We start from the raw sequence: 26517 nt of genomic DNA on the forward strand, positions 1-26517 counted from the left end.
TCCCTGACAAGCCCTTTCAGCATCCCTGAGGTGTTGCCCGACTGCCCATCTTCGGGGGCAGTCGGGGGAAGATTGTCACTGTACCCAGAAGCCTGGCTATCCCCGACTCAAGACAAATGGGTACAGTCCATCATTTCCGAAGGCTATTCTATCCCCTTTCTTCGCTTTCCAAATCAGTCAAAAAAATCCCTTCCAGATGTTCCACCCGCTCAAAGGGATCTAGCAGCTTTGGAAATTTCAAAACTGCTTGCAAAAAGAGCAATTCAGCCAGTGCCAGCAGACCAACAAGGATCCGGAATCTACTCAAGGTTCTTTTTAGTTCCAAAGAAAACAGGGGACTGGAGACCAATATTGGATCTCAGTGTCTTGAACAAATCAGTCAAGAAAACAAGATTTCGGATGGTCACGCTGCAATCCATCCTTCCGCTTTTGGGCAAAGGAAACTGGATGTGCGCTATAGACCTTCAGGATGCGTACTATCACATAAAATGAACAGACGCTCCAGAAGATTCCTCCGCTTCAGGCTGGGAACCAGTCATTTTCAGTTCAGAGGGCCCCGCCCTTTGGTCTTTACCACTGCCCCGGTGTTTACCAAATGCATGGCAGTGGTAGCTTCTCACCTGAGACGACAAGGATTCCAGGTGTTTCCATATTTGGACGACTGGCTCCTCACAGCTCCCACCAAGCATCTCCTTCTGATGGCCAGAGATTACACTTTTCGCTTTGTCAAAAGCTGGGTATTTCAATAAATTGAAAAGTCTGTTTTGTCGCCTTGTCACTATTACCTACATAGGGCAAATCTAGATACAATAAACATGTCTGCAAGGCTAACACATCAAAGGATATCAGACATTCACAAATTGGTATCACTCCTTCTCAACAACAACAGAATCAAAGCCAGGTTAGTTCTAAAGGTGTTGGGAATTATGGCGGCCATACCTCTCCTTCCATTAGCCAGATACCACATGCGGATCCTTCAGTGGATGCTTTTACTCAATGGTCATCAGCCAAGATCATTCCAACACCTCATCTATGCCCAACAGCATCTCCCCCCCCCCCTTTTTTTTTTCCCATCCTTGCAAGACTGCATATGAGGAAGCTCTGACTTGAAGTCTCTGTCAACATTCTCAGGCCTGGAAACACTAATTCCTATCATTCCATGTCTAAGGGCAGAATTCCTTTGGTGAGCAGAGGCATGCAACCACAACAAGGGACTTCCTTTCACTCAACCCCTCTTTGCCCAAACCCCGACAACAAACGCATTAGACTACACATGGGGGGCTCACATGGCAAGCAAATGCATTCAAGGCAAATGGAGCCCAGAACAAATTCCCCTGCATATCACTCAAAAAGAAATGTTAGCTGTCCAGAATGCTCTGACAGCCTTCAACTACCTTATCATTCCAGGATTTATTACTGTTTCTGCATTTTCTGTGTGTTTTCTATCTAAAAACAAAAAAAACCCCCAAAAAATAATCCTTGTTTTCCTGCCTCTCCTCGACTAGTTTAGACCAGTTTACAGGCTTTGCTGTATTCTGGGCTGTGGTGTAGTTCCTGTGTTGTCCATTACCTTACTTGGATAGAAGGAAGTTTCTTTGCTCACCAGTGGGAGTGGGGAGCCTTGAGCAGCCTACCTGTCCCTGTAGGAAGTGACCTCAGCACAAGAGCTGTAGTAATTGGTTGTTTTGGACCATTTCTAGCTCTTTTAAAGTTCCCTGTTTAAAATCCGCCTCTGCTTTTTAGGCTATACTACTCAGACAAGCTCCTCGTAGTCCTGCAGAGTGGTCCTAGCTACAGAGAACTCAGAAAAGCAATTACTTTCTGGAATTAAGTATCTTTGCTGTTTTTTTTACTTGAATTACCTTCTCTAGCTTACCCTAAACAAGCTTAAACTGTTTTTTAGCTGTTTGCTGCATTATTTAATATCTGCAGTTAGTTGCATTTTAGTCGAAATTGATCGAAAGTTTGTTTGTTTAATTTAACTGTTGAGGCTGCCCACTAAAGAGTGCTAGCCTGGGTAACTGATTTATTACTGTTTCTGCATTTTCTGTGTGTTTTTTATCTAAAAACAAAAAAATAATCCTTGTTTTCGCTCCTCTCCTCGACTAGTTTAGACCAGTTTACAGGCTTTGCTGTATTCTGGGCTGTGGTGTAGTTCCTGTGTTGTCCATTACCTTACTTGGATAGAAGGAGTTTCTTTGCTCACCAGTGGGAGTGGGGAGCCTTGAGCAGCCTACCTGTCCCTGTAGGAAGTGACCTCAGCACAAGACCTGTAGTAATTGGTTCTTTTGGACCATTTGTAGCTCTTTTGAAGTTCCCTGTTTAAAATCCACGTTTGCGCGATTGTGCGCATAAAACTTCTGGCTCCGCCAAGTCTGCTCTTCAAATTTTCCCGTAAGGAAGCTCTACTCTTGGTATAATCAGACTACTCGCTATATTACAAGCCTAGCACTTGTTCTCAGAACTTCTCTACTAAGTAAGCACTCTCATACCAAGTAAGCACTACATCCACCTACCACCCCTGTGAATATCCACTTCCCTTAAAGGCACAGCACTCCCTTATACTGTTCTAGCATGTCGAGTGGTAGATTACTGGCGTCCTCTCCAGTTCAGCTGGTTAATCTGGGTATCTTGAGACAATGCTACAATTGTCTCATGTACACAGACAACCCTCTCCCCCTCCCAACAAACACAAATACATGTGAGAGATGCAACTATATAGCCAAACTGGAGGCTGAACTCTCAACTCAGGGCTGGCATGACCAGACAGGAGGAGATGGTAACCACACACACAACAAACCCAGTCCCACATAGACCTAACACAACTGCAAACCAAACACATAAAAACACAAAGACATACTCGGAGGCTAATAAAAACTTACCAAGAACAGAGGCTCCCAAAGCAGACATCCAAAAATCCACCACCTCAAAACAAAACACATGCAACACATACTTCAATAAATCAGTGTGTCAATCAATCACAGCCCTTAAGGCCAAACAAAATGCCTGATACACTAGTAATAGGTGACTCTATAGTCAGACACACTGATGTCCCGCTTACCAGGCTGAACAAGGAGAGGGTGACTGTGAGCTGCCTATCGAGCTAGGATCCGCCACATAACACAGCATCAGGTCACTCCAAAGCAAGTACAAATATGACTCCATTGTCCATGCTGGTGAATGACCTGAGACACCTCCTGGACTAAAAAAGACATCAAAGCTGAAAATCCCTGACTCAAGACAAATGGGTACAGTCCATCATTTCGAAGGCTATTCTATCCCCTTTCTTCGCTTTCCAAATCAGTCAAAAATCCCTTCCAGATGTCCCACCCGCAAAGGGATCTAGCAGCTTTGGAAATTTCAAAACTGCTTGCAAAAGAGCAATTCAGCCAGTGCCAGCAGACCAACAAGGATCCGGAATCTACTCAAGGTTCTTTTTAGTTCCAAAGAAAACAGGGGACTGGAGACCGATATTGGATCTCAGTGTCTTGAACAAATCAGTCAAGAAAACAAGATTTCGGATGGTCACGCTGCAATCCATCCTTCCCCTTTTGGGCAAAGGAAACTGGATGTGCTCTATAGACCTTCGAAATGCGTACTATCACATAAAAATGAACAGACGCTCCAGAAGATTCCTCCGCTTCAGGCTGGGAACCAGTCATTTTCAGTTCAGAGCCCTGCCCTTTGGTCTCACCACTGCCCCGGGTGTTTACCAAATGCGTGGCAGTGGTAGCTTCACAGCTGAGGCGACAAGGATTGCGGGTGTTTCCATATTTGGACGACTGGCTCATCACAGCTCCCACCAAGCATCTCCTTCTGATGGCCAGAGATTACACTTTTCGCGTTTGTCAAAAGCTGGGTATTTCAATAAATTGCGAAAAGTCTGTTTTGTCGCCTTGTCGTACTATTACCTACATAGGCGCAAATCTAGATACAATAAACATGTCTGCAAGGCTAACACATCAAAGGATATCAGACATTCACAAATTGGTATCACTCCTTCTCAACAACAACAGAATCAAAGCCAGGTTAGTTCTAAAGGTGTTGGGAATTATGGCGGCCATACCTCTCCTTCCATTAGCCAGATACCACATGCGGATCCTTCAGTGGATGCTTTTTACTCAATGGTCATACCAAGAACTTCCAATGTCTCAAACCATTGTGATCACGCAGGCGTGCAAAAAGCATCTCATGTGGTGGATGTCTTCCCCCCATCTCCTGTCGGGAAGATCTTTTGTTCCACCTCCTCCGGTTGCTACATTGACAACGGATGCCTCCCTGATCGGGTGGGGGGGGGGGCATTATCAGGGCAGAACAGTCCAGGGCACATGGCAACCAAACGAATGCCACTTGCACATCAATGTTCTGGAGATGAGAGCAGTGCTTTTAGCGTTGCAAGCCCTTCAAGACTCTCTTCCCTTGGGAACAATTGCAATCCAGACAGACAATATGTCTGTAGTGTGGTACATCAACAAACAAGGCGGAACCAGATCATATCCCCTGTGTCGAGAAGCACTCAGACTGTGGCAATGGGCGATTTCTTCTCAGCGTTTCTGATAGCAACGCACAGCCCCGGGAAGTCCAATCATATTATGGACAAGTTGAGCAGAGCTACTCTCATGCCTCACAGTGGTCTCTGAAAGACTCTGTAGTGAGAGAAATTTTCTCAAGTGGGGTCAGCCTTGCTGCGATCTTTTGCTACTCCCCAAAACAGCAAGTGCAGAGAATATTTCACTCTATTCCCTTTACCAGGCCAACCCAGCAGAGACGCTCTAGTCCAAGTTTGGCCCCGGGACTTCTGTATGCATTTCCTCCTTTCCACTGATCTCTCAAGTAATTCAGAAAGCTATCGCTCAGAAGGCCTCATTGATCCTCATTGCTCCTTACTGGCCTCGACAAGTGTGGTTCCCCTTTCTACATCGTTTTCTCTTGGGCGACCGTGGAATCTGGACCTAGTTCCAGATCTTTTGATCCATCAGTCGGGTCAGTTTCATCGCTCCCTCCCCTCTCTGAACCTCACTGCTTGGTTCCTCCAGTTCCAACCTTAGCCAGGCTTCCTCAATTATCTCACTCTGTTAGAGATATATTGATAGCTTCCCATAAATCTTCCACTAGGAAGATTTATTTGAGTAAGTGGAAACGTTTCACATATTGGGCTCAAGGAAAGGACATAGATCCTTTCACCACTTCCATCCAACTAGTCCTTGATTTTCTAGCTGAACTCTTCCATGCAGGTTCATCTGCCTCTACACTTAAAGTTCAATTGGCAGCTATTTCTAACTTTCATGTGGGTATTTCTGAATCTGCCCTAATGTCCCACAAACTCTGCAAAGCCTTTTTGAAAGGAGTTTTTCTTCTCAGACCTCCTATAAGAAATCCTCCTTCTCCTTGGGACCTAAATTTAGTTTTTGCTTCTTTGATTCTCCCCCCTTTCGAACCTGCAGCTTCCTGTTCCTTAAAATTGTTATCATGGAAAACTCTTTTTCTGGTAGCTATTACATCAGCTAGAAGAGTTTCAGAGCTTCAAGCACTCAGTTGTCGTCCTCCTTATCTTTTGTTTCATAAGGACAGAGTATCCTTACGAACTAACCCGTCCTTTTGCCTAAGGTGGTCTCGACATCAAATCTAAACCAAAGCATTGACCTCCTGTCTTTTTCCAGAGTATTCCAATAGGTCTGAACAAAAATTACACTGCCTGGATGTTCGTCGTCAATTGAGGTACTACTTGGATAGAACAAAACAATTCAGAAAATCTGATCAGCTGTTTGTCTCCTATGCGGAAAGCAGAAAGGGACTTTTCGGTTGCTAAGGTATCATTATCCAGATGGCTAACATCTTTGATTTCCCTGGTATATGAAATTAGACAACAAAAATTGCCTAATAAACCTAAAGCCCATTCCACCAGAGCTTTGGCTACTTCTTTAGCCTTCCAAGACAGACTGCCTATTGACACCATTTGTGCAGCTGCTACTTGGGCTACTCCTCACACTTTTATTTCTCATTATAAGTTGGATTTAGCTTCTAGGCATAGAGCTAATTTTGGTTCCACTGTTCTCAGGAGTCTGTTCCGTTAGGCCACCCGGGACAAGGTGCTAGGACGCTGTCCCATCCAGCAGAATGAAGGCGAGATAGACAACTTAACATATAGAAGTTATGTTCTTACCATAACGTTCCATGTTAGTTGTCTTCTTCTCGCGCCTTCTTCCCCACCCTCCTTCCCCTGGCCTGGACAGACCTAGAGGAGTTGTGATCGTGACCTCTCTTTCTACCACCTCTTTCTTAGGCATATGCTGTTGTGCATATTTCCTGGATCAGGATGTAGGTCACCCTTCTTTCTTCCTGTTGTTAGAGGTGGACTCTGTTTTAGAGTTATTCTGTTACTATTATAAGCTGGGGTTAGCTTACAAACGAGATCTGAGGTAACTCTCGCCTAGCATTGTGGGATATAAGGGGAGCCTCGAGCCGGTGGAACCAACTCTCGAGCTTTTAGAGTGGCGAGCCGAGGTCGGCTCCGAACCCATCCAGCAAGAAGAAGGCGAGAAGACAACTAACATGGAACGTTATGGTAAGAACATAACTTCTATTTTACAACAGCCAATGCATTCTGCAAACTAAGTTAGTAAAAATACTTTGCAGTGTGGTTTTGATGCCTTAGAAGCATCTTGCAGGGCTGCTGTCACTGGGTCTGTACTGAGAAGGCATGCTTGGCTGAACGAGCAAATCTTGCCAAACCATGTCAAAGCAAAATTATTAAATGCTCCATTAAACCAGGAAAAATTGTTTGGCACAAAAGGCAGACATTGTTCTTAAAAAGATGGAGGAAAAAGCTAAATCCATGCAAACTGTTAAAGATTTTTTACAGGTGCAGCCACCTAGATTCAGTAGGCATTGGCCTTCTAAAAACTGGTCCTTTCCAGTCCCTCCCAGACATTCCCAGTCCAAACCCAGGGGCAACAGACCACCAAGACTACATTCTCAGGGTATGCAGAGATCTAAATAATGGAGTGCTCCCTCCTCTAAAACAGGGAGTGGTAAGCCACCCCCCTATGGAAAAAGTTCACAATGACTTGTCTACTTTCCTTCCCAACAAAGCCCAAGTACTTGACCCCTAGGAGGAAAACTTACCCTGCATGCACAAAACTGGATGTCCATTACCCAGGACCAGTGGGTCCTAAACATTGTATCCCAGGGATACAGATTCTACTTCCACTCACTGCCAACCCCAAGCAGGTTGCCAGACCTTCCTCCAAACCAGTGGGCAGAGGCTCAAAAGCAAGTACTTTCTCTTCTCAGTATCAGGGCTATTCAACCTGTGCCTATAGAGCAAAGGAGACAGGGTTTATACTCCAGACTATTCCTTGTGCCCAGAAAGGAAGGCTCTTGGCACCCTATCCTAGATCTGTCAATTCTCAACACCTTCCTGGTGGTCCCAAGATTCAAAATGTTGACTCTGCAACAACTTCTTCCTATACTAGCCAAGGACGCTTGGCTAGTCACCCTAGACTTAAAAGAAGCTTATCTGTACATCCCCATAAGGGAATCTTGCAGGAAATATCTACGTTTCAGGGCAGGCTGTATGCATTGTCAGTTCTCTGCACTTCCCTTTGGCTTATCTACTGCACCCAGGTTATTTACAAAGTGCCTGGCTCCAGTCATTGCATACTGCAGGCAGAGAAATATTCAGATTTACCTATACTTGGATGATTGATTCAGGTGGACAGTCAGGAATTGCTACTTCAGCACCTGGCATTTGTAAAGAGGCTTCTAACCTCTCTGGGGTACACCATCAACGAAAAGAAATCACAACTGGTGCCCAACCAAAAGATTGTATTCCTGGGTGCAAGCTTGAACACAACTTCCCAGATGGCATTCCTCACTCCAGAAAAAGACTTATTTGACAAACTACATCAAACTAATGGCCACCAAAACCCAGCTATCTGCAAGGAAAATACTGCAAGCCCTAGGGTTCATGGCCTCATGCCTTCTACTAATTCCATATGCAAGACTGCATATGAGGAAGCTTCAATGGTACTTAAAAAGTCTCTGTCAACATTCTCAGGACCTGGAAACACTGATTCCTATCATTCCATGTCTAAGGGCAGAATTCCTTTGGTGAGCAGAGGCATGCAACCACAACAAGGGACTTCCTTTCACTCAACCCCTCTTTGCCCAAACCCCGACAACAGACGCATCAGACTACACATGGGGGGCTCACATGGCAAGCAAATGCATTCAAGGCAAATGGAGCCCAGAACAAATTCCCCTGCATATCACTCAAAAAGAAATGTTAGCTGTCCAGAATGCTCTGACAGCCTTCAACTACCTTATCATTCCAGGATTTATTACTGTCTCTGCATTTTCTGTGTGTTTCTATCTAAAAACAAAAAACCCCCAAAAATAATCCTTGTTTTCCCGCCTCTCCTCGACTAGTTTAGACAAGTTTACAGGCATTGCTGTATTATGGGCTGTGGTGTAGTTCCTGTGTTGTCCATTACCTTACTTGGATAGAAGGAAGTTTCTTTGCTCACCAGTGGGAGTGGGGAGCCTTGAGCAGCCTACCTGTCCCTGTAGGAAGTGACCTCAGCACAAGAGCTGTAGTAATTGGTTGTTTTGGACCATTTCTAGCTCTTTTGAAGTTCCCTGTTTAAAATCCGCCTCTGGGCGTTTTTTCTGGCTATACTACTCAGACAAGCTCCTCGTGGTCCTGCAGAGTGGTCCTAGCTACAGAGAACTCAGAAAAGCGACTACTTTCTGGATTTAAGTATCTTTGCTGTTTTTTTACTTGAAATACCTTCTCTAGCTTACCCTAAACAAGCTTAAACTGTTTTTTTAGCTGCTTGCTGCATTATTTAATATCTGCAGTTAGTTGCATTTTAGTCGAAATTGATCGAAAGTTTGTTTGTTTAATTTAACTGTTGAGGCTGCCCACTAAAGTGTGCTAGCCTGTGTAACTGATTTATTACTGTTTCTGCATTTTCTGTGTGTTTTCTATCTAAAAACAAAAAAATAATCCTTGTTTTCCCGCCTCTCGTCGACTAGTTTAGACCAGTTTACAGGCTTTGCTGTATTCTGGGCTGTGGTGTAGTTCCTGTGTTGTCCATTACCTTACTCAGATAGAAGGGGTTTCTTTGCTCACCAGTGGGAGTGGGGAGTCTTGAGCAGCCTACCTGTCCCTGTAGGAAGTGACCTCAGCACAAGACCTGTAGTAATTGGTTCTTTTGGACCATTTGTAGCTCTTTTGAAGTTCCCTGTTTAAAATCCACGTTTGCGCGATTGTGCGCATAGCGCAGTGCCGGTTAAACTTCTGGCTCCGCCAAGTCTGCTCTTCAAATTTTCCCGTAAGGAAGCTCTACTCTTGGTATAATCAGACTACTCGCTATATTACAAGCCTAGCACTTGTTCTCAAAACTTCTCTACTAAGTAAGCACTCTCATACCAAGTAAGCACTACATCCACCTACCACCCCTGTGAATATCCACTTCCCTTAAAGGCACAGCACTCCCTTATACTGTTCTAGCATGTCGAGTGGTAGATTACTGGCGTCCTCTCCAGTTCAGCTGGTTAATCTGGGTATCTTGAGACAATGCTACAATTGTCTCATGTACACAGACAACCCTCTCCTCCTCCCAACAAACACAAATACATGTGAGAGATGCAACTATATAGCCAAACTGGAGGCTGAACTCTCTCAACTCAGGGCTGGCATGACCAGACAGGAGGAGATGGTAACCACACACACAACAAACCCAGTCCCACATAGACCTAACACAACTGCAAACCAAACACATAAAAACACAAAGACATACTCGAGGCTAATAAAAACTTACCAAAAGAACAGAGGCTCCCAAAGCAGACATCCAAAAATCCACCACCTCAAAACAAAACACATGCAACACATACTTCAGTAAATCAGTGTGTCAATCAATCACAGCCCTTAAGGCTAAACACCATGCCTGATACACTAGTAATAGGTGACTCTATAGTCAGACACACTGATGTCCCGCTTACCAGGCTGAACAAGGAGAGGGTGACTGTGAGCTGCCTATCGAGCTAGGATCCGCCACATAACACACGCACTCAGGTCACTCCAAAGCAAGTACAAATATGACTCCGTCATTGTCCATGCTGGCGTGAATGACCTGAGACGCACTCTCCTGGACTACATGAAAAGAGACATAGGGGAGCTCTCTGATTATGTAGCCCAGGCTGGTGTGACCCTGACCCTGAGCAGCATCTTGCCCTCACCAAGAATGATGCCACAATACAAAGACAAGATGATCAGCTTTAATAATTGGCTCAAGTACTGGTGTCATTCTAAGGGGATCCAATGTCTGTCTGCTTGGGATGACATGTTGGACAAGCCATGCTGCTTCGCAAGGGACGGCTTGCACCTGTCACCACTGGGCTTCCGGATATTGGCTAAGGCTCTTGCCACCCCCATAGTGCCTTTTTAGGCAAGGCTCAAAAGACAAACCCACCTCCTTAGAAAACAAAATGGAAAAACTAAGGGTAGTGCTGCTCAACGCCAGAAGTCTAAATCTCAAGATGCAGGCACTCGATGCACTCCTCAGTATGGAGAACATCGACGTCTGAGCAGTAACTGAAACCTGGTTCAAGGCTCCTGAGTGCACTCCAGTGCTACCAGGCTATACCTCGTATCATGCTTTTCAGCCCCAAAACCCGGCCGAACCACAAAGGAGGGAGTGTCCATATTCATCAAGAACACCCACACCTCCAGGTTAATAGCAACACATGAAGCATCGGAGACCATACAGGTGCAACTAACCATAGGCAAAACTGCTATACAACTGGTAGCATGTTACAGACCACACTCCCAATCTCGGGAACCCCACTCAGCCTTCCTGAAGACATTGGAGGATATGAATGTATCACAAAATACCATCATACTGGGAGACTTCGACTACCGTAACATAGATTGGGTACATTATTCTAGCCCTAACACCCTAGCCCAAAGGTTCCTGGAATTCATAAATTCAAATGCACTGGAACAACTAACTAGTCACCTCTCCCACTAGGGGAGAGCATATACTAGACCTGATCATCACAAACATGGGGACAAAATGCTCCACACCGGAGGTATACCCCTCACTAGTGTGATCTGACCACTAACTAATCACCCTGGATATACATATCCCACCTCCACCCCCAGCACAAAAGACCACAGTGAAAAACTTCTCAAAAGCAGACTTCACTCTTCTTAAGACTGAGATGGTATCCTTTAAGCCCACTGGGCCAGTGGATACCACATCCCACAATGCTGAATCCTCCACAAATGCTTTCTATGGACATCTCCAAGAATGCATGGATCATGCAATCCCAAATAAATCCAAGTCCCTCTCCACCAAAGGCAAGCATCCTGTCTGGTGGACCTCAGCCATAAACAAATTGTATAACAAAAGAAGGAAGCTACTGCACGACAGAGCAAAATCCCATAAAGGGAAGACATCTCTGATCAACACTAGCAGAAAACTACGTTCTCTCATAAAACATCCAAGGCCAACTTTGAGAGAAAAATCGCTAAGGACACTAAAGATAACCACAAAGCCTTCTTCAGCTATGTTAGAAACCTGGGCGGAAACCCTCAGATATGCTCAGAGTTAGTTCACAACAACACAAAATACACTGAACCCACAGATATTGCCAACATTCTGGCTGACAGGTTCAGTGCAAATTTCTCCCCTCCCTCACCCCCAAAAGAAGAAATATTTATCCCAGCTGAATGTAATCTCTCTGTCATCTCAGATGTCCAGGTGAGAGCTGCCCTCAGCAAAGCTAAAAACACAGCATCAGTGGGACCTGACTGTATCCCGGGTTGCGTGCTACGTGAACTCCAAGAGGAGCTAAACCCGCACATAAAAATACTATTTAACCTTAGCCTTACTACAGGATATGTACCTGAACACTGGCGTACAGCAACAGTGGTCCCACTCCACAAAGGGGGTACCTCTACAGACCCTGGGAACTACCGCCCCATAAGCTTAACCAGCCTGGTCTTTAAAGCTATGGAAAGAATCATTATGGAACTCCTAAACAGAGACATTGGGGACCTACAGACACTTTATCCCACCCAGTTTGGCTTTGTAAAGGCAGATCCTGCCTTTTGAACCTTGTTGACTTTTTCGAAACAGTCACTAGAGCCATTGATGAGGGCAAAGCAGTCCATACAGCCTACCTGGACTTGGCTAAGGCCTTCGACACAATACCCCACTCAGGCATCATAGATAAGCTCAACAGCTTAAATGTAAACCCTTATGTCAATAGATGGGTTGCAAACTGGCTAAAGGGCAGAACCCATAAAGTTAAAATCGCTGGAGCAATGTCAGACTCAAAGCCAGTCACAAGTGGTGTCCCACAGGGATCTGTCCTGGGACCCCTCTTGTTCGGCATTTATTTCTCAGGTGTTAAAGCAAACATGGGAGGGTTGTGGCTGACAAAGTTCGCAGATGACTGCAAATTAGGCGCCATAGTCGGTACACCAGCGGACACATACATCCTACAAACAGGCCTCACAGAAACGGACAACTGGTGCCGGAGTCATGGCCTTAAAACTAAATGCCAAAAATGTATAGTCATCCCCTTTGGGAAAAACAAAGTACCCACAAATTATCACATAGACAGCAACCCACTGAGTACGGAAAAAGTAATCCGAGACCTAGGGACCCAAGTCGACAGCGACCTCTCATTTGACACCCACGTTGCCAAAGTGGTTAGAAAAACATTCTACCTTGCACACCTCATCATGAAGGGATTCACATCCAGATCCAAGGATGTCATTGTACCCCTATATTCCTCCCTCATCAGACCCATGATTGAGTACAATGCCCCATTTGGTATGTACCTCACCCGGCATTTGCAACAGCTGGAGAGACCACAAAAGTACCTCACCAAGAGGATCAAGGGTCTCCAACATATATCTTATTCTGCCAGACTAAAGAAACTCCAGCTCTATTCAGTAGCATACCGCCTGCTCAGAGGTGATCTGTGCCTGACGTACAAGGCCATGTCCAATCAGGAACTGATGGACATGCTCCACCTCAAAAAATCCAAATCCATCAGAACCATGAGAGCTAAAGGCTTAAACCTCGGCACAAGTATGAATAGGACATGCTGGAGGGATAGATTTATAACCCAGAGGCTTCCCATGCTCTGGAACAGAATCCCAGTTCATGTTAGGCAGAGCCCCTCACTAACTCTCTTCAAGAGAAATCTTGATGAGTGGATGGGAGATCGTAAGTTTACCCCAGGGGTCACATCTGTGTCACTACTAGACAGGGGCACAATAAACTAATTCTATTATATAAGGGGACCTTCACTGTGTCACTACTAGACAGAGGCACAGTATTATAAATCTATTCTGTGCATTTTTGTACCATTTCATGGGGTGGCGAAAGCCACATCACTATGGCTAGGCTTACAAATGCCCCAGGGCAGATAGCCTTAGTACTAAACTATGAAACTATGACAACTCCTGATAAAGACAGACAACACCACAGTTATGTGGTACATAAGCAGGAGGGAACACATTCCTACCCTCTCTGCAGGTTAGCCATGGCCCTGTGGAACACAGCCCTGAGCAACCAAGTGCACCTGCAAGCTCAATTCCTGCCAGGCAAACAAAATTCATTGGCAGGCAACTTAAGCAGAAATCTACTGGACCCCCACGAGTGAAAGCTGGAGCCTAAATCATTCAAACTTCTAATCCGCAGATTGGGGACTCCAGAGGTGGGCCTCTTTGCCTCCCCTCAAAACCATCAATTGAGCAAATTTTGCACCAGAAACCCCCCCACAGCCAAGCATAGAAAGTGGATGCCCTATCCTTTACATGGGAAAACCTCTCAATTTGTCTTTCCCCCTCTGCCCCTCCACTCAAAAGTACTACTCAAGGTCAAACAAGACGGGCCAATGACGGTCCTTATTGCCCCATACTGGCCACGCCAGCACTGGTACCCACTCCTGCTCAGTCATGCAGTGCCACCCTGGCACCTACATCAGACCCCCTCCCTGCTCTCCCAGCAGGAGGGACAAATTTTGCATCAGCAGCTGCAAACCCTGAACCGTGCAGCCTGGCTTATCCCCTGAATACACCACCAGTAACCCTCAGCAAACTGATGCTGGACATCATCCTTGAGGCCAGAAGACCTAATACTAGGAAATCCTATTTAGAAAAGTGTAAAAGATATTGTTCTTGGAGCCTGTCTCAAGGAAGGGGACACAGCTGTGCCCTCCTCACTTCAAATCCTAGATTACCTAGCAGAGCTTCTCCACAAAGGTCTATCAATCTCATCAATTAAAGTTCATGCCTCTGCCTTCTCAGCTCACTACGATAGTGAGCCACCTCTATTTTCTTATCCTCTCATGAAACAGTTCCTGAGAGGAGCTAACAATTTAAGGCCTCCAAGGAGAGCTCCCACCCCTGCCTGGGACCTTAAATTTGTCCTAGAGAAGCTCATGCTTCTGCCTTTTGAGTCTGCTGTTACAGCAGAGTTAAAATTCCTCTCTTGGAAAACAGCTTTACTCCTGGCCATCACTTCAGCAAGAAGAGTGTCTGAGTTACAAGCACTAATGGCTGTGAAACCCTGCATTATTTTCCATGCGGACACGGTTTCCCCTCACGACTAACCCATCATTTATGCCCAAGGTGGTATCCAGTGTGGCGTTAAACCAATCCATCCATTTACCAACCTTTTTTCCTAATCCTCAGAATGAAGGGGAAAGGATTCTGCACTCCTTGGACATGCACAGACAGTTCAGGTTCTACCTTAGTAAAACTAAACCTTTCAGAAAATCTGACCAGCTGCTAGTCAGCTGCACTGCAGGGGCAGGAGGGCAAGGCCATTTCAAAGCAAACCGTTTCCAAATGGATACACTGCATCCATTTCTGCTACAGATACCATGGAAAACCAACCCCACAGGGTATCGGAACTCCATTTCACTAGGGCTACCTGAATCTCTACAGCATTCCGCAGGGGAGTCCCTACCAGGGACATCTCCTGGAAGCTGCAACCTAGAGTTTTGTAGATATCTTCATCAAACATTACCACTTACCTATTTTTTTCTAAATCCAGAGCTGAATTTGCCACAGCAGACTTACAGGGCCTGCTAGCCAGCCCCAATACGTCTTGACTGCCTCCACCTTTCCTCAGCTTTGGGAGTCAACCCAAGTGTGATGACTGCAACAGTGAAACATGTAGAACATAGTACAGTTGTGTACATTTACCAGAAATGTAGATGTCTGAGTGTATTCACTGTTGCAGTCCTGGTTACCCTCCCTCCAGCCCCCCCACTGTCTTCTCTATTCTTTCCACCTATCCTCTTTTTGGCCACATGTTATGGAAGTGGTATTTACTTTTTACTGGAGGTGTTCCACACCATGTAATTGCTTCCTATTTTGTGGGCTCCTGACATCTGGGGCAAGAAAAATTGATGTAATGGCATCACCTGCATGTTTTATACCCCTGACACAACGTCATGGAACAGGCAACAGCATCAGACACAGAAGTCCCAAGATTCTGGTATTTGGGCTGACTGAGGGCTACCTGCAGGCAGATAACCCAAGTATGATGACTGCAACAGTGAATACACTCTGACATCTACATTATAAGTGTACACAACTGTACTCCCCCCCCCCCCCCCCTTTTTGTGGCCGGAATAGGCATATCTCATGGCCTGGTTGCTCCATTAGACCTTCTTGATTCCTTCAGCTTTTCCATTTGAGGTTACTTGTTTTTTCTCTGAGGATGAAATGTGATCTTTCACTGGATAGATTCTGTCAATTGGAATCTTTTATAACACAGTGGTGTAGCCAGTTTCTTTTGAGATGGTGAACACTAATACTTTTTTGGACATCTCAGGCACCTGTTTAACTTAGAGCTCTATTGTTCCTTCTTGTTTGTGTTTTGATGCATCATAACCTGTTGGGTAGTAGGACTGTATTTCGCCCCAAGCTTATCAAGTTTTATCTGAAAGGGATGTTTAATCCCTGTCCTACCGTGAACACTTTTCCTCTTTGGGTTGCACTTCACTGCTAACAGAATTTCATAACTTGATTGATTTATCCATTTACATTTAAACTGATTGACTCAGCACACCTGAAACATGGCTGTTAGCATATGTGGGAGAAAACAATATTCCAAGTGGGTTTTAGAACTGCAGACCGTTAATTGCAGATACTCTTATGTGCTCTTTTGTATAAACCCAGTGATCCACAGAATGAAAATCCACATTTTCACCCTAAGCTGGCTCTTGAAATGTCCAAGAAAACCATCTGTCTCTCTCTGTCATTTTCCTTTTCTTTGTGAGAGAACCTTTCATACTCTGGATGTGCACCATCAGATCTAGGTTTTACCAGAAATAGGATAGACCAACTGTTTTTTGGCTTCCCCCAAGAAAGGAGGGGTCTACCAGTGGTTAAAAACTTTCCAAGTGGGTGACCCAACTTCATTGCATCTTGTAATTAGGTGGCCAGGCATTCATTGACCATCTGTTGCTCAAGTCATTATACAGGGAACTGGAGCATGCTTGGCTTAGAGCATTTATTTTAAGACTGTACCAGTCACAGTCATGCTTGCTATGGCTACTTAATCTTACTTACCTTTATAAAAGAATGTTGATTAGCTCTTCACTCGAGGGGCTGAGCTTCATCTTTATTGCATACCTTTACTAAACACTGTTGTTTAGATCTACACTTTAGGAGCTTAGCTTGCTTTGGCATACTGCTGTTCTAGAATTCATCTTTTTGAGTTGTGTCTCTGTGGGCCATTTGACTCCTTCTCTTGTAACATTTCATTTTGCTGCTTGGGTTTCTTCACAGCTGTAAACTGCTACTGTGTGCCCCACAAATCCTATTGATGCTTCCAGGTGATTGCGATCATTCTGGTGACTCTTCTGTGCATCTTCTATTGCTTGTTCATATTTTTCTCACTAATATTAGTAAGATAAGCAGTACAAATGCATGGATTCAGCTGCCTAATCCACCTGGGAGAGAGAACCATACACTAATCTGTTGTTCTTACACTAATTATGCGTATCATAATTCTGATATATCTGTATGTATTTTAACAAAGCAACATAGGCAGACTTTCGTAGATTCATATTTAAAGCTCAGAGCATCTTAAAAATACTGTTGACAATATATAACTTGAGAGGGTACTGATAAATTATACTTTACAAAACAGAAATGTTTACTGTGCTTATTGTGACTTTCGGAATCCTATTTAAATACATGGAATCTAATGAATCAGTGCTGCTATAAAGGTGAAGTTGTTTTGGGCAGTTTGCCGTTACTACTTATTTAGTGTAATATGCTTTTAAAGATGTGAGCATGTGCTTGATTGTGCCAAAAAGCTGAATGGGTATTGCGGTGCAATTTGCCAATGCTCCAGCTGAGTTAGTGCGTGAAGATGGGTACGTGAGCACTTATCGTTAATCTTGGAAATGGCCAGATGTTCATCGTGTTACACTGCTGCAGTCATTACTCAAAAAAAAAAAAAAAAAAAATTTTTCTTTCACATTTCTTTGTCAATTTGTTACTCACGCTATGTTTTATCATGTGTGTATTGCAAGTAATTACTTATTTGATTATTAATCTTATCTTGTAATTGCTATTTCCTCTTATATGTGTTTTACGTGTACTAATTCAATTTTGTATACAATCTACTAACTCATTTTTGTATATAATCTTTTCATCTTTGTTTTCATCCTTTTATCCTTCGATCCTTTTATGTTTTTGTTTAAACTTGTAATAACCATTGGAGCTTTTCTCCCTGGGCCTCCACTGAAAATGGACATACATCCAGCTGGACTAGCCCGGTCAACAAATGTAAAATAAAATTACACTTGTTATCCTGCCATCAGGTGGTCCCTCAGTCGACCTGAGTTCCAAAGTCTTGGTCCGGCGTCGGTTGCTGTCGCTTCCTCCCTGATGTCAGTGCGACAGGGGTATGCAGCCTATGCCATTTTCTTCAGTCTTTCTTGCCACGCACTGCCCGAAGCAAAAGCAGTTCGCAAGTGCCGGTCAGCTGACTCCTGAGATTTTCATTCCGAATCTAGAACCGAAGTCTTCTACAAAGCATTGGGGAAGCTTTTTCTTGCCTCAGACCGATGTCAGTAAAAGTTAATAACTGTATTTCTTGTGGGAAGCAAATCCTCATAAGGATTTCCATTCTTATTGTATCCCATGCCTAGGCCCAGACCCCAACGTCACAGGTTGTCGGTTTTGTGCTAGGTTTAACAAGCGCACTATTAAACGTCGGTTTGATTTTGCCTGATATTATTTTGGCAGAAAATTCAGTTATACGATGCCGTCGGAACTACCAATGACCGGAACACACAAAAAGCGCAAAGACAAGGACAGGCATCCAAGGCCCAAAACTGACTAAGCCTCTTCTAGGCCAGTCGCCGCCTGTGACTCCCACATGGAGATGGCTGGCCTTCGGATGCACCAGATTTACAGCCTACCGAGACTAACCCTTCAGAGGGATCTGGAGTAGCTGAGCAATCCGTAGCTTCAGAGGGTGTTTTCAGACCTACTCAGTTAACCATTAAATGTACTGCTAAGTCTAAAACTCCTTTAAAAACAATTAAACAAATACAACATTCACCAGGACAGGCCTCCATGCCTAAGAAACAAATGCTCAAAATGGCCAAAGACTTAATCACTCTGATCAGGGGGTCCCATCCCCCTCCTGATAAAAGGCCTAGACAGGATGCAGACTATGACTTATCCGACCAAGTATCCATTTCTTCAGATTCATCCTCTGACCTAGGGTACTCTTTACCCCCCTATGAGGATTCTGATGCTGAGGAATCAATTCCTTCAGCCTCTCCGCCAGAGGACTACTCCTTTGGGGAAACCCTGCATACCATGAGGGAGGATTTCCATTAGGAGGGCCAGGATTATTCAGAGTCCAAGAAAAGGCTCAGAGATTTCCTTTTATTACCTCAACACAGACCCCTTGCTATTCCGCCAGTGTTCGATATTGTGGATGATGTGTATACTGAATCCAGTTTAAATCCTGATTCTTTACCTCCTGCTCCAGTTAAGCCAGACAGATACTACAGAGTCCCTGACTCTTAGAAATTTCTTTATAAAAGCCCTGCTGCTGACCCTGAAACTATTTCTCAGGGCCCCAAAGGGGTAAAGGCCTCCTCAGCAAAGAATCCAGTCCCCTCTGACAGATTCCAGAGCATTAGACAGATGGGGGAAGAAAGTATATACATCTGCAACTTTAGCTACGAGGGCCTTAAATTGCCAGTTTCACATGCTAAAATATCAGCAATATTTGATGTCTCAGTTGAAACAAAAAATGCTTCCAAATTCAGGTCCTCCTAATTATAAAGAAATGCAGGATTTATTGCATGCAGCTGAACAAATGGGAAAACATACTTTGCAATGTGGTTTTGATTCATTAGAGGCCTCCTGTAGAGCAGCAGTTACAGGATCTGTCATTAGAAGACATGCTTGGTTAAAAGAACAGACGTTACCAGATCATGTTAAAACAAAATTATTGGATGCACCTTTGCAGCAGGATGTTTTATTTGGAGGCAGAAGAGGTAATAAAGAAAATGGAGGATAAAGCAAAACCTATGCAAACGGTGAAGGATTTCTTACAGGTTCAGCCTCCTCGTTTTAGCAGAAATTGGCCAACAAAAAATTGGCCCTTTCCAGTTGCAGACAGACCTCAAAGGGGCAGATACAGACGTCCAAGAGGTAGAGGTCAACCACAAGGTCCTTACAGGCCTCGACAATGGGTTGCATCAACCCAGAAAGAAGGAGAAGACGGGCTTCAACCTTACAAAAAACAGCCCCAATGACTTTCCACTACAGCTGCCAAACAGTTCTCTCTTGGCAGCCCCCTTGGGAGGAAAACTGGCACTTTTCTGTCACAATTGACATATGATCACCAAAGACAAATGGGTTCTCAACATTGTACCTCAAGGTTACAGGTTCCACTTTCACACTCTGCCAAGACTAAAAGGAATGCCAAATCTGCCACCAAATCAATGGGCAGAGGCTCAAAGACAAATTACAGCACTCATGGACATGAGAGCTATTCAAAAGGTACCAACACAGGAGCAAGGACAAGGATTTTACTCAAGACTCTTTCTGGTTCCCAGAAAGGACAAAGCCTGGAGGCCCATTTTGGATCTTTCTTCTCTAAACACTTACCTGGATGTTCCAAAATTCAGAATGTTGACACTACAGCAGCTTCTTTCCATGCTGGGCAAGAAAGCTTGGCTCGTAACGTTGGACCTCAAGGAGGCATACCTGCATGTCCCTATCGGACAAAACTGCAGAAGATACCTCAGATTCATAGCTGGTTCAGTGCACTGCCAATTCTCTGCACTGCCCTTTGGCTTATCTACTGCGCCCAGGGTCTTCACAAAGTGCCTGGCACCAGTAATTGCATTTTGCAGACAGAAAGGAATTCAAATTTATCCATACCTGGATGACTGCCTGATTCAAACAGAGAGCAAGGACGTTCTTCTAAAGCATCTGGCGTTTGTAAAAAAGTTATTAAGGTGCTTAGGGTACACAGTAAACGAAAAGAAGTCAAAACTAGTGCCCTCACAAGAGATAATATTCCTGGGTGCCAGCTTGAATACAACGGCCCAGATGGCTTATCTCACGCCAGACAAGCAAGGACAACTGACTCTATTTTCAATTGATGGCAACAAAGACCCAACTCCCTGCAAGAAAAAGTCTGCAGGCCTTGGGTTACATGGCATCTTGCATACTACTAATTCCATATGCCAGATTGCATATGAGGAAACTACAATGGTACCTAAAGAGTGTCTGGTCTCAGTACTGTCAAAGTTTGGAAACAGTAATACCACTAATTCCTTGCCTTCAACAGGAGTTTAGATGGTGGGCTCAAGCATGTCACCTCAACAAGGGACAGCCTTTCACTCAACCCACAGCCAGGCAAACACTGACAACAGATGCATCGGATTACACCTGGGGAGCACACATGGCAGGAAAATGTATTCAGGGCAAGTGGCCTGCAGAACAAAGGCATCTTCACATCAATCAAAAAGAGATGCTAGCTGTACAAAATGCCCTTATAGCTTTCAAGGACCTTCTGCATCCAGGGCAACTACTACTAAAGACAGACAACACCACAGTTATGTGGTACATAAACAAGCAAGGGGGCACTCATTCTTATCCCCTCTGCAGACAAGCCATGACCTTGTGGAACACAGCTCTGACCTATCAAGTTCATCTGCAAGCAGAATTCCTGCCAGGAGAGAAAAACACACTGGCACACTGGCAGATGACTTAAGCAGAAACATCATGGATCCGCACGAGTGGAAATTACATCCACAAATATTCAGAAAGATAACACAAAAATGGTGGAGTCCGGACATAGATCCGTTTGCATCCCCAATGAACTGCCAGCTACAGAAATTCTGCACAAGGACTTACCACCCACAAGCATGGAAAGTGGATGCCCTCTCATTCAGCTGGAAAAACCTACAAGTGTATGCTTTCCCACCACTACCTCTCCTTCCAAAGGTACTCATAAAAGCCAGGCAAGAAAAGCCAAAGATTATCCTGATTGCCCCAGACTGGCCACGCCAGCACTGGTGCCCAATCTTAAAGAATTTAACACAAGGTCCACCCTGGATTTTGCCTCAAATCCCACATCATCTGACTCAGCAGAGCAATCAGATACTTCACAGCCAGCTAAAGACTTTAAACTTTGATCAGTGGCAGTGAAAAACATTGAGCAGCCTGCCTGCCCCTGTGGGAGTGGTTACTGACTTGAAACTGTAGTTTTATTGGCCATTTTGTGTCAATTCCAAAACTCCTTCATCTTCCTCTCTTAAAACCTGGTTGCCTCGTGGTTTTGGCGTCTTTTCAGGCTTGTTGGCTGTTGGTGAAGCACCCACCAAGAGGAGAAAACGCTGAGAGAAGAAAGGAGCCACTTTTGAGATTTTAAGTATTTTTCCTCTGTTTATTTGCCAAGTTTTTCTGCATAGCCGCCTATTTTGAGCATTTTCTGGCTTGTTAAACTTGATTTCTGCATTAGTAACTCTATTTAGAGCACAACCTAGAGCTGTTTACTGAATTTCCTGTTTGCATTTATTTTTAAAATCGTTTTTTTCTCAAAACTTGCATTTTGTCTGTCTTTGGCCTAGCACTCTTGTGTGGGGTCATTTACTGCACTGTTATAACTTGTTGATACTTGTGAACCTTTGCTATCTCTGAAAAAAAAAACAAAAAAACAAAAAAAGCTTGCTTTTTTCCCACTTTTCTGAGATTTAAAAAAGTTCAGTTATAGGCTTGCTGTTCTTGAACTGTTTGTAAGTTTCTGTGAGGCCATTTTTTGCTTGGGCTAAAGGGAAGTCTCTCTGTTGATCAGTGGCAGTGAAAAACATTGAGCAGCCTGCCTGCCCCTGTGGGAGTGGTTACTGACTTGAAACTGTAGTTATATTGGCCATTTTGGGTCAATTCCAAAACTCCTTCATCTTCCTCTCTTAAAACCCTCTTTTGTGCGGTTTTGTGCGTTTTTGAGCATAGTACAACAGCGGGCAGCGCTGCCTAATTGGGTTTAAACTATTCCTGGCTCCACAAAGTCTGCTCTTCACTTTTTCCCTTAGAACTGCTCTATCGCTCAATTTAAACACCATATTCTCATTCTAAGGCCCTTCACTGGTCCAATTAAGTAATCCTACAAGTTAGCACTATTAAACCATAAGCACTACTTTCTCTTATACTCTCTACGATTACCCTGTCCTCTATTAGTCCGTCTTAAATTCAGTTTCCCTATATTACTCTAGCATGTCCAAAGGTCAGTCAATGGTTTCCTCTCCAGTCCAGCTGGTGAATCTGGGAATTTTGAGGCAATGTTACAACTGTCTCATGTACACGGACAACCCTCTCCTCCTCCAAACAGGTTCAAATATATGTGAGAGATGCAACTATTTAGCCAAACTGGAGGCTGAGCTCTCTTATCACAAAACTGGTGTAACCAGTCAGGAGGAGAAGGTAACCTCACACAACACAATTCCAGTATCACATAGTCCCACCACATCAGCGAACCAAACACATAAATACACAAAAACATACTCGGAGGCTCTAAATAAAAATTTACCTAAGCAACAGAGACCTCCAAAGCAGACATCCAAGCAAACGCTACCTCAAAACAAAACACGCACAACACATAACCCACAAAGTCAGTGTGCCAAGCAGCCACAGCCCTTAAGGCTGAATAACACACCTGATACTCTTGTAATAGGTGACTCTATTGTCAGACACACTGACATCCCGCTCACCAGGCTGAATAATGAGAAGGTCACAGTGAGCTGCCTGTCGGGTGCTAGGATCCGCCACATAACGCAAGCACTCAGGTCACTCCAAAGCAAATACAAATATGACTCAGTCATTGTACATGCTGGTGTGAATGACCTGAGACGTACCTCCCTGGGCTACATGAAAAGAGACATAGAGGAGCTCTCTGATCATGTAGCCCAGGCTGGTATGACCCTGACCTTGAGCAGCACCTTACCCTCACCTAGAATGATGCCACAGTACAAAGACAAAATGATTGATTTTAACAATTGGCTAAAATTTTGGTGTCATTCAAAGGGGATCCAGTGTCTGTCAGCCTGGGATGACATGCTCGACAAGCCACATTGCTTCGCTAGGGACGGCTTGCACCTGTCACCACTGGGCTTTCGGATATTGGCAAAGGCTCTTGCCACCCCCATAGTGCCTTTTTAGGCAAGGCTCAAAAGTCAAACCCACCCCCATAGACAGCACAAGGAACAAGAAACTAAGGGTAATGCTGCTAAACGCCAGAAGTCTTAACCTCAAGATGCATGCACTCAAAGCTCTCCTCAGTATGGAGAACATCGATGTGTGCAGTGACAGAAACCTGGTTCAAGGCTCCAGAGAGCACCCCAGCACTACCAGGCTATACCTCATATCATGCTTTTCGGCCCCAAAACCCAGACCGAACCACAAAAGGAGGGGGAGTTTCCATATTTATCAAGGATATCCACGCCTCCAGGTTAGTGGCATTGCACGAAGTATCGGAGACCATCCATGTGCAACTAACAGTGGGCAAGTCTGCTTTTCAGTTTATAGCATCCTACAGACCACCCTCTCAGTCAGGAATCCCACTCGGCTTTCCTGAAAACATTGGAGAACATGAAGATCTCTCTGAACACCATTATATTGGGCAACTTCAAATACCCAAACATTGACTGGGAGCACTACTCAAGCCCCAGCACCTTAGCCCAAAGGTTCCTGGAAATTATAAACTCAAATGCTATGGAACAACTAGTCACCACTCCCACAAGAGGGGACAACATACTAGACCTGATCATTACCAACATGGGGACTCTATGCACCACACCAGAAGTATATCCCTCATTGGTAAGATCAGACCATAAATTAATTTCACTGGATGTCCACATCCTGACCCCACCCCCAGCCCAGAAAACCACAGTGAAAAACTTCTCAAAAGCAAACTTCTCACTTCTCAAAACCCAAGAGGAATCCTTCAAGGCCCCAGGGCCAGTGGAAACTACAGCCCAAACTGCAGAATCCTATATAAACGCATTCTACGGACATCTCCAGGAATGCATGGATCATGCTATCCCAAACAAAACCAAGACCCAATCATCCAAAGGCAGGCGTCCAGTCTGGTGGACCCCTGCCATAAATAAACTGTACAACAGAAGGAGGAAGCTACTACATGATAGAGCAAAATCCCTAATAGGGAAGGCATCTCTGATCAGTACTAGCAAAAAATTACGATTCCTCATAAAATCCTCCAAGGCCAGCTTCGAGAGAAAAATTGCACAGGACACCAAAGACAATCATAAGGCTTTTTTCAGTTATGTTAGAAACCTGGACTGCAACTCCCAGACTTGTTCTGAGTTGATTCTAAATGAAAAAAATACACTGAACCCACAGACATCGCCAATATCCTGGCAGACAGGTTCAGTTAAAACTCCCCCCCCCCCCAAAAGAGCAAGTATCTATCCCGGCAGAGGGCTGCCTCCCAAACATCTCTGATGCTCAGGTGAAGGCTGCCCACTCCAAAGCAAAAAACACTGCTTCCATGGGACCAGATGGCGTCCCAGGTTGCATCCTACATGAACTCCAAGAGGAACTAATCCCTCAAATAAAACAGCTATACAATCTCAGCCTCACTACTGGATATGTGCCCACAGAATGGCATACAGCAACAGTGGTCCCACTCCACAAAGGTGGAGCCTCTACGGACCCTGGAAACTATCGCCCCATAAGCCTGACTAGCTTAGTCTGCAAGGCTATGGAGAGGATCATCATGGAGCTCATAAACAAAGACATTGGGGACCTACAGACACTAGATCCTACACAGTTTGGCTTTGTCAAGGGCACATCCTGCCTTTTGAACCTGGTTGACTTCTTCGAAACAGTCACCAAAGCCATAGATGAAGGAAAGGTAGTCCACACAGCCTATCTGGACCTTGCTAAGGCATTTGACACAATACCCCACTCGGGCATCATAGATAAGCTATCCAGCTTAAATATAAACCCCTATGTCACAAGATGGGTCGCAAACTGGCTCAGACAGAACCCACAGAGTGAGAGTTGCTGGAGCCATGTCAGACTCGAAACCAGTCACAAGTGGCGTCCCACAGGGTTCTGTCCTGGGACCACTCTTGTTCGGTATATACTTTTCCGAGGTACAGGCAAACGTGGGAGGACTATGGCTCACCAAGTTCGCAGACGACTGCAAACTGGGCGCCATAATCAACTCTCCAGCTGACACAAACATCCTTCAAAAAGGTCTCACAGAGACAGATAACTGGTGCCAGCGCCATGGTTTAAAGCTAACTGCCAAAAAATGTATAGTCATACCCTTTGGCAAAAACAATGTGCCCACAAATTACCACATAGGCGGAAACCCATTAAGTACAGAGAAAGTTATTAGGGACCTGGGGACCCAAGTTGATAGCAATCTCTCCTTTGAAAACCACATTGCCAAAGTGGTTAGAAAGACCTTCTACATAGCCCACCTCATCACGAAGGGTTTCACATCTAGATCAAGAGAGGTAATCGTGCCCCTTTATTCATCCCTCATCAGGCCCATCATTAGAATACAATGCCCCTTTTGGGATGTACCTTACCCGACACCTGCAGCAATTAGAAAGACCCCAAAAGTATCTCACCAAGAGGATCAAGGGTCTCAAACAGATGCCATATGCTGCTCGGTTAAAAAACTCCAGCTCTACTCAGTTGCATACCGCCTACTTCAAGGCGATCTATGCCTGACATACAAAGCTATGTCAAATCCAGAATTAATGGACATGCTCCACCTCAGTAAATCTAAGTCCCTTAGAGCCACACGCTCGAGGGACTTGAACCTCAGCACAGAAATAAATAGAACTTGCTGGAAGGACAGGTTCATAACCCAGAGGCTCCCTTCGCTCTGGAATAGAATTCCAGTTCATGTGCGGCAGTGCACCTCACTGAATCTCTTCAAGAAGAATCTCGAT

General features: G+C 44.7%; 1 protein-coding gene across 1 annotated transcript in view; it reads left to right on the top strand.

Annotated features, from left to right (window-relative positions):
• RYK (receptor like tyrosine kinase) overlaps positions 1-26517 on the top strand; it is a 1434429-nt gene that overhangs the window by 872388 nt on the left and 535524 nt on the right. The gene's annotated exons all lie outside the window — the stretch shown is intronic.

This window comes from Protopterus annectens, chromosome 4.part1 (genome assembly GCF_019279795.1).
Source record: "Protopterus annectens isolate FY-2018-M chromosome 4.part1, PAN1.0, whole genome shotgun sequence".
NCBI lineage: Eukaryota > Metazoa > Chordata > Ceratodontiformes > Protopteridae > Protopterus > Protopterus annectens.